The sequence below is a fragment of the Fukomys damarensis genome, unplaced genomic scaffold, assembly GCF_012274545.1.
Source record: "Fukomys damarensis isolate Sample0158 unplaced genomic scaffold, DMR_v1.0_HiC HiC_scaffold_30, whole genome shotgun sequence".
In the NCBI taxonomy this organism is placed as follows: domain Eukaryota; kingdom Metazoa; phylum Chordata; class Mammalia; order Rodentia; family Bathyergidae; genus Fukomys; species Fukomys damarensis.
This window is the reverse complement of record NW_022900942.1, coordinates 13,304,696-13,313,413: the sequence shown is the minus strand read 5'-3', so window position 1 is coordinate 13,313,413 and position 8,718 is coordinate 13,304,696.

Here is an 8,718-nt window from a genome sequence, read left to right as displayed (position 1 = left end):
TTGCTCATACAGAAGAAAAAGGATTTTATTTTAGGAGATTAGCTTGCATTTTTTTAAAATATCTTCTGTTTTCTCTCCTACTTTTAATGACTTCAATAATACTTCCCATATATAAAATCCAATCATTTAAAGTGTACATACAATTCCATGTTTGGTAGGTACTCAGAATTATGTGATTATCACTGTAATCCCAGTATTTCCATCTTCCTAAAATGAAACTTCATACCTGATAATGTCTCTACTTTGTTGTCTGAATCCTCAGCCTTCTACAACTTAAAGTCAACCCTTTCTAATCTGCATAGATTGCCACTCTTGGATACTTCAGAGAAATGAAACCATATTTATATACTCTCTTTTATCTGTTTCCTTTGCTCAGTAAAATGACTTCATGGTTCACCCGTCTTGCAGCCTGAATCTGCTTCATTTCTTTCAACACAGAGACTATACTGTTGTATGAACATATCATATTTTGTGCTAGATTTCCCTTGCCTTAAGATGGCTGCCTCATAGAGTAGCAGCCTCCATGTTAAAATATGGCGTCTCCCAACAAAGGACAGGCTGCTTCTTCCCATCATGCCTCTTCTCCACCCAAAAAGAATAACCTGATACTTGCTACCTCCTAGCAGCTAGTGATGTCATAAACCCCTCCTATCTCATAGGCTCCTCCAATACCTTAATACTACCTCACTCAACTCCACCCCAGCTCAAGCTAACCCCACCCCACTGCTATAAAAGAAGCCCTTGTTCTGCCATGTTGCTTTTTCCTCCTTCATTCAGAGAGAGCCTTTCAGATCCCCCCCATATTAAAGGCTTGTTATGGTCCTGGTCTGGTCCTGGTTTTCGGCTTTTTTAACCTAACATTTTGTTTATTTATTCATCAACAGATGGACATTTTTTTGTGGTTTCTACCCTTTATTTATGTCTTATAATAGTTCAAACAGTTTCATCTTGCAAAAGTTTTAAACCTCACCTCTGTTCTAACACTATGAATGTATGAAAATGCAAACCTCTCAAACCATCCTCAGTATACCTTTCCTAGCTGGTTGGCAGGCTTCCTTCTCACTCAAGTATCATGATATATACTTTTAAAATATGGACCTAATATCTTGCCTAAACTTGTTTCTTTTTCTCATTCACCTGCTATGCCTTTGCAGCAATAAAGCCTTCGTGATGTAATGAGATAAAAACACATACTCCCCACATTTAACACAAGAAGCTCTAGTGTAGCAGTGGGAAGTCTTTCTTTTTCTGATCAGTGCTGCCATTGCCTGATCAAGAAAACCAATTTAGCCTCACTTTTCTTATACACAGGGTAGAACAGCAGAGGGACTTGGCTAATACTCAGCCCTATCATGTAGGGAACTAGGTGAGGAGCCACTGTTCAAATGCAGACTTGCATAAAACAAACTAAATGTAAAAGAAAAAAACCAATGCCCAAAGCCAAAGGATCAAAAATTAAGAAAAATTTACTCATTTTGTTTTCTTGCTATGCTTTTTTTCCCTTTAAGTTTATTGGTACATTTAAAGCAAACAATACAGTTACATCTATCATTGGGATCTTGTACCTTTACACAATATGTCTTGGTTCTTGTTTTTTCCCCATACCCCTGCCCTCCCTTCAGCCCCTTCACCCTTCCCTATTTACAAAGACTTTGTTTCTGTTTTTCCTTTTTTCACATTTTCTGTTCCCTTATTTCCTTTCCTCTCTCCTTCCCAATTCCCCTTTAGCCATTTTCTTCCTATTTCACACTATCAGTTATACCCTTTGAACCTTATTTACACTTTAGTTTTTCACACCACAGAAACTATTTAGTATTTACTCGTGTGTCCTATTTATTTCACTTAAGAGTATGGCCTCAATGTTCATCCACTTAACTATAAATGCTCTAGTTTCTCATTCTTTATGGCTGAGTAGGACTCCATTTTATAGAAAAACCACATCTTCTTGCTATGCTTTTTAAATTTTTGTATTGTAAAACAAACCAAAGCCACTCTGTTGCTAGCATTTTCTTTATTTAGAGATGTAAGGATGCAGAGCACTCAATTCAGTTTAAATCAATCATTTAATATTTGTTCTCATTTTCTTCTTCCTATTTATTTCCCTCCCTTCCTTCCTCTAGAGCTCATTCCCAGATACTTTGTCCTGGGAAGCACGTGAATTGGCTCTCAGTACGCTCTGATGCTGCTGGTTTGTATGGGGCTTGGAGCATGTGGCAAGGCTGTGCTGAATTCAGGGAAGGATTGTGAATGGCTCAGGAAATCAAGATCATGCTAGGAAGTCAAATAGGCTGAATTACAAGGAGCTATTTGAAAGGAGTACAAACTGTCCCTTTCACACACATGGTGTGCAGAAAACTGGGCAGATGGCTACAGGCTAATTAGCTTAACAGGAAAACAAACTAAAATAAAGTGAAAAATACAAAAGAGAATTTCATCTCATTTGTTATACAAATTTAGAGGTTGGTCATTCGCAGTGAGTATGGAGGCTTCCCTGTCTGCTTAAGGCTCAGGTGTGATTGTTCTATTCAACCATCCCGACCTCTACTTTCATTATTCAGAACAGATATGACACAGATGGCTGCCAGATTTCCAGGCCTATCTATATGTTCCAGCAGGAGGAAATACCTCAAATTCACCAGGCTTCATTACCCCCTTGTACAAGCCTTTCTATTTTATAGCTTTTCCTTCATAAGTATATGTTTAGCAAGGGCAAGCCTTGTCATTTTGGTTAACTACTATTGTTCAGTGTCTAGCATATGCCCAAAGTAAATAGATTCAACTTCTTCATTTCCAGAATTCATACATTTGATTCCATTGGCAAGAATTTACTTCTGTCATAGAAATAGTTGTCCCCGACTCTCAGAACATATTGATTTTGTTTATCCAGCTAAATTACCTCCACGAGTTCCATGTCATACTTACCAAGAAAATCCCTGCCTGTGATCCCTCCTCTACTGCAGAAGGGAATACACTGGCAAGCCAACACAGGAAGCTGGACCTTATGCTAAATTAACAAATAGTACTTTCTTACTCTCAATCTATTTCCAAGCTAGTCAATATAAATCCCTCGATATGCAGGTCTCTTATGTAAAGATAAAGTAATTTGCCCTTGAGTAAGAGATATAAGTCCACACCTCTGATAAAGTCCTTGGGAAAAGGGTACAGCTTCATCAAAGATCTTGTTACAATGTCTGCCTAGGGTCCCGCCCAGGCTCAAATGATTGTGAGTGGGCAGGGGAGTTTTTGTTTCCAGACTTCACACAGACCCTCACAGTAGATTCCAGTCCAGCACAGATCCGAAGAGAAGGGTCCAAAGTAGAGGTTCCAGAGGGTAACAGTGAATTCCTGGATGTGCTCTGTGGAGTGTGTTTAGAATAAAGCCACTGGAAAGACAGAGACACCACAGGGTACGAAAAAGTGGTTTTAGGAGTGATTGCTATATGAAATTTTTTGGCAACTATATGGATATTTTCTCCACGCTCTCTCCATTTTCTTCTTCCCTGCCATTTTCAGTTGTATGACCTAGGTGGGAAAATAGACTGAGCACAAGGTTATTTCAACAGAGAAGGAGAAAGAGCATAAAGTCTTACCAGAGTAAAGTGATTAAGAGGCTTCTTTTATCTATAAAGTTTTCCCCAAGTCTACATTCAATTCTGACAAATGATCAGTATTGATGTTTAGTGAATTTTTGAAAAATTGAGGATGGGTTTTGTGACGGCACAGCAGTTTAATCACATAACCATGCACAATATTGATTTACTTTTAAAATCATGGGAAACCTCAGTCAAGTAAATAAAAGCTTAATTTCACTGGGAATTAAACACAAAGATGAGATTTCCACTGGCCCGTCCTGCTACTCTCCCCCTCTTCATTCTCTCTAGTCTAGCAGTGTAACACAGCGTGCAAGCAAAACACACACACACACACACACACACACACACAGACAGACACACACACACACAGGCACACACACACACACACACAACCACTTAAATTAACTGTGAAACTGACTGAAAACAATTCAGCTTTCTACTTTTGGCTCAGCTTTCCTATGGAGATAGCCTGCAGTCGCAGAGAGAAAACAACATTCTTTTGATTTTGAACTTCAAGTCACATGGCCCACCTAAAGTTCAAGGACTGAATTTAAAAAAAAAAAAAACACTAGATAAACTTTAAAGGGATACCCGGAGGAAGAGCAATTACTTTGGAATTGATTCTGTTGTTCAAGTGTCTTCTCACTTTGGAGAAACAATTAAAAGTTTTCCACTTCTGGGCCTCAGATCCTGAGATAATTGGGTATCAACATTCCTCAGGATGTACTTAAGAGATGAAGATAAAAGGAGCACATGAAGATCAACCATGCAGAAACATCTCATCTCTACCCCTCCACAGCGTCTCCTGCAGTGGACTCTAAATTACAAGATATTATTTGAGTGCCAGAGTCCCCACTGGCTTTGAAAGTTGTGTGCACATTTTTGTATATTTAGTGCAGTGTTTCTTAAAGCAATATGGGCTTGAAGTCTGTAAACCCATAAACACCATATCATGCTGAAGTCATGCAGAGCTAAATAGAAGTGGAGCATGATCTCCATTCTGAGTATGCACAGTCAAGAGCCTGACACGGATACTGTTGAGTACAAGGCCAGCAGGAGGCAGACATCTTGGGCCATTAGCCTGTGCTCCATCCTTTGTGATATATCTGGCCATCAGATTCTCTATTTGCCATTTCTTCAAAAATGTAGTGATAACTTATCTAAAGTCAGAAAACATCTAAAATGGGAAATATGCTAATTATCAGAGGTTATTGTTGATATAACACAGAGAAGCAGTGTCTGTCCACAGGATTATTTCTTCATTAAATGAAATTATGATATTTGAATTACACAATGTAGTACAATTGCTTAATCTTACCCTCTGAAGTTCAGGTTAAATACAAGTAAAAAAGAATTACTTCATTCAGTTACTCAACTTAGTTTTATAATAAATGCACTATAGCACATTTTTACTATAACAACAAAGTTTTCCAGAGTCATCCACTGAACTCCTTGCAGGCCAGTGCCTGTCCTGTGGTCATCTCTGCGGCCTCCATACCTAACATGTCATATCCACTGCCATGTCAGAGGCTCTGCACTTTGCTTCTAAACTACTGTACATAGTCAAGGCAACTGTTCTGTAAAACAGAAATGTATGGTTGCTGCTACACTATCAGGATGAACGGAATTAAGCTTTTCTACTTCTGATCCCTAGGTTTCTTCCTACCCTCTCTATAGGTTACACCCAGGGAGGGTGTATTTAGCCTAATCGTAAGGTTTCAGACCTCACTGAAGAAGCAAAACTTGAAGAAATCAAAGATGGTGGTGTGCTTCCTCCACAAGTAAGAAAAACATATCTACCAACAGTTTGGGAATCAACTCCAAGGGACAGAAATGTTCAGTTCTTAGTTGAGAGGATGCTTGGGAATCCCAGACTGATTATTCACAGAAAATTTAAGAACTCAGTCTTTAAATCATCTTTTTCAGAGGCAGAAGACCAAATAAAGGCTTGTGATTTTGTGACGTTATAGATGGAAAACTGGTCAGAATTTTGGCCCCTGCTGTAGTTCCAATGGTTCCCTTCCTGTGGGCTACCTAGGGAGTCTTAACCTCTGCCCTGACCCATCTGTGCTTTCTCCTTTGTTTTGATATATTCTATTGACTGGGTTCTGGGGTACTATACTCTCTGGCCTTTCATTCTCAGTATAACTTTTGTGAATTCCCCTTTGCTCCAATCTTTTGAGTTGAATATCAGTCATTCACTTTTGTGTTCTTCTTCTCTTTTTTCTGTATTCCTTCACTTGGCAAACCACCCGTGGCTCATGGGCTTAGATCATCTGTGTGTTGTCAATTTCTTACATGTATCTTAATATTTGAACTCTGCTGAAATCGACACTCATGTATCCATTGACAACATGATATATCACCTGGGATGACTAGAAGATATCTCAAGTAAAACATATGCATACTCAGCTCCTGATTTGTTTCATTATGGCTACTCTCTATTAGCTTGTTCAACTCTTTTCATGATGAATTCTTCCATTTTCTCAAACCAAAACCCTTAGTGGCTTCCTTTATACTGCTATCACTATTTCATAATCTATGTATAACACAAATTAGGAAATTCTGAAAAAAGTTTTGCTCTTCCTATGAAAAAGTAGGAACTTCTTTTGGCTCTATCTTTGAAATGCATCCATAGCCTAATAATTTCTCATCACATTTACGTTTGTCATGATAATCCAAGCGAGTGTTATCCTTTCTGTAGACAACTACAGAGGTCTTCTAGGAAATGTTCACTATCTTTTTAAAAGAGTAGTGTAGCTTGGGATGGTAGCACACACCTGTAATACCAGCACTGAAGATGGCTTGAGCTTGCCTCAAAACAACAACAACAAAAATGATTTTAAAGTAGTGTTATGGTATCGATCACACATGTCCCTTGGGACCCCGTGCACCCACAAGTGGGGCTTTTGAAAGGTGGTCAAATCATGGAGTGATATAGTTAACTTACTGTGCGGCCTGGCTGGGAGAGGCAGGCCACTGAAGGCATGACCTCAAGGGAAATATCTCCCTTCCTAACTCCTCACTTCTCTCTGCTTCCTGGCTACCATCATCTGAGCAGCTTTCCTCTTTCTGCCCTTTGTTACCATACAGTTCTTGCCTTGACGGTAGCTGACCATGGACTGAAAAGAGGAACCCAAATAATCCTCTGCTCCTTTAAATTGTGGGTGTTAAGCATGTGGTCCCAGAAACAAGGAAAGTGACTGAGACAAGCATCAAAACAATTCTCTTAAATATCAAATGTCACACCCCTGCTTCCCATTATATTCAAAAGCCATCTCTGCATGGAGCTATTAGACTGCACACGTTCATTGCTCCTGTGCTTCTAATGCCTGGTTTTCACTGAGCTTCCAGGGCCCAGCATCCTCTACTCCCCTCAGATGAAATTTTCTCTCCTTAGGTGCCCACTGGATCAACAACTCTCCTTCCTTCCAGTTGTCAAACAAATGTCACCTCTTCAGAAGGCACTTTTCCTCCACCATTTTGAAAATCACAAGGGTCTTTTCAACGCCCCGCTCCTTACTCTGTATTTTATTTTTGCCAGTCCTTATGAGCTCTTAGTAGAAAACATATTGCAGGCAAATTCAACAGTAACTGTCTCCTGTAAGAGCTACAACGGGAGGCATCTCTGCTTGCTTAAAGAGACATCCTCCAAATATACTGAAAAGTATTAATTGTAAGGTGCAAAATGGATTAGAGCCACTCAATACTCAAAGATGTTATGAATTTATTCAACATACAGAAGAGAGAAAGAGGCAAGATTAAAGAGCTACCAACCAAAAGTATCTGAGTGCTCTCCACAGCAAGGGAGGATCTGTTCTTTCTCCTCCTCCCCTAGGAGAGCACAGTGCTGAATTCTAAAGAACTATGTCCAAGTAGCTCTAAAAACTATGACATTCTTAGAAAAACAGATCAACTCCTTGAAAGTATTCATATGTCTGGGTTTATTTTGCTTCTCTCAGCCTACTTCTTGTAGACAATCTTCAGTCATCCGTACCTGAAAACATTTTAGGTAGAAGGAAAAAAAAAGCAAACAAATAAAGGCCATTTGATGCAATCAAGGGAAATTTCAACTTACTTATACTTTTCCTGGTAATCATACTTTTGCTTCATTTTTCTAACTCAAAAGCATGAAAAAGTAAAAATTCAACTGGTTTTCCCTCTTCTTTTTTCCCCCAGGATGTGCCTTTATCAAGCTATTCCTTTTCTAATTTCTGTTACACAGCAGAAAGAATGTCTTAACTGCTTTCTAGATTTCAAAAATTTAATTAAATACTGTTGTTTCAATACTTTCCACTGACCCAGGATGATATATTCCTGTTTCAAAGAGAGGGTAGATTCTACCTTAGGAAAGAGTCCTTTGCTACTGATCTTTGGATTTCAAAAGATGTGTTTAAAAATTCATAACAGAGAAGATAGCTTTTCAAAGCCTATACTTTTATTGGGAGGGGCAAAAGAATTATGTACAGGAGAGGAGAGAGCTTATCCAGAGCTATCAGGTATTATGTGGGGTGATTCAGTGCATCATTTCAACACAGCATTCAGCCTCACAAGATGGAAGCAAGAGCCCTTCTAGACTTGAAAAGAAAAACACGGAGCTGAGTTGGAAGAACTAAGCACTGAGGGGCTGTGCTTTGTGGTCTACCGTTTTGGTCCCTGTGGTATTAGCTGAGGTGGGTAGCAAAGGGATAGGCGACATCCACTGCACTGAGCCTTGCTATGCAGCAGTGGGGATGATGGTCCCTGGGAAGACACCACTTTGCCTCTCTCATGTCAGCATAACGTGGCTAATGTCAGTTGAACATAGTTGGCAACATGATACATTTAACATATTTGAGAGTCTGAAATAGTGAACCACTGAATCATAACACACAACACACACACACACACACACACACACACACACACACACACCTGGTAGTCATGCAGAGGACTGAGCTCACTGAGGCTTCTTAAGCTACAAAAGGGTGTTTACAGCACTGAACCAATTAGGGGGCTTGGCAGCTGTGCGCTGCGGCCAAAAGACCAGCCTCCTGGTTTCTGGCTTCCCTAGATGATTACCATGCAAAATATGGTAGTGGGGATCGCACTAACTGGGTACCGGGAGGGGAAGGAATTATAATCA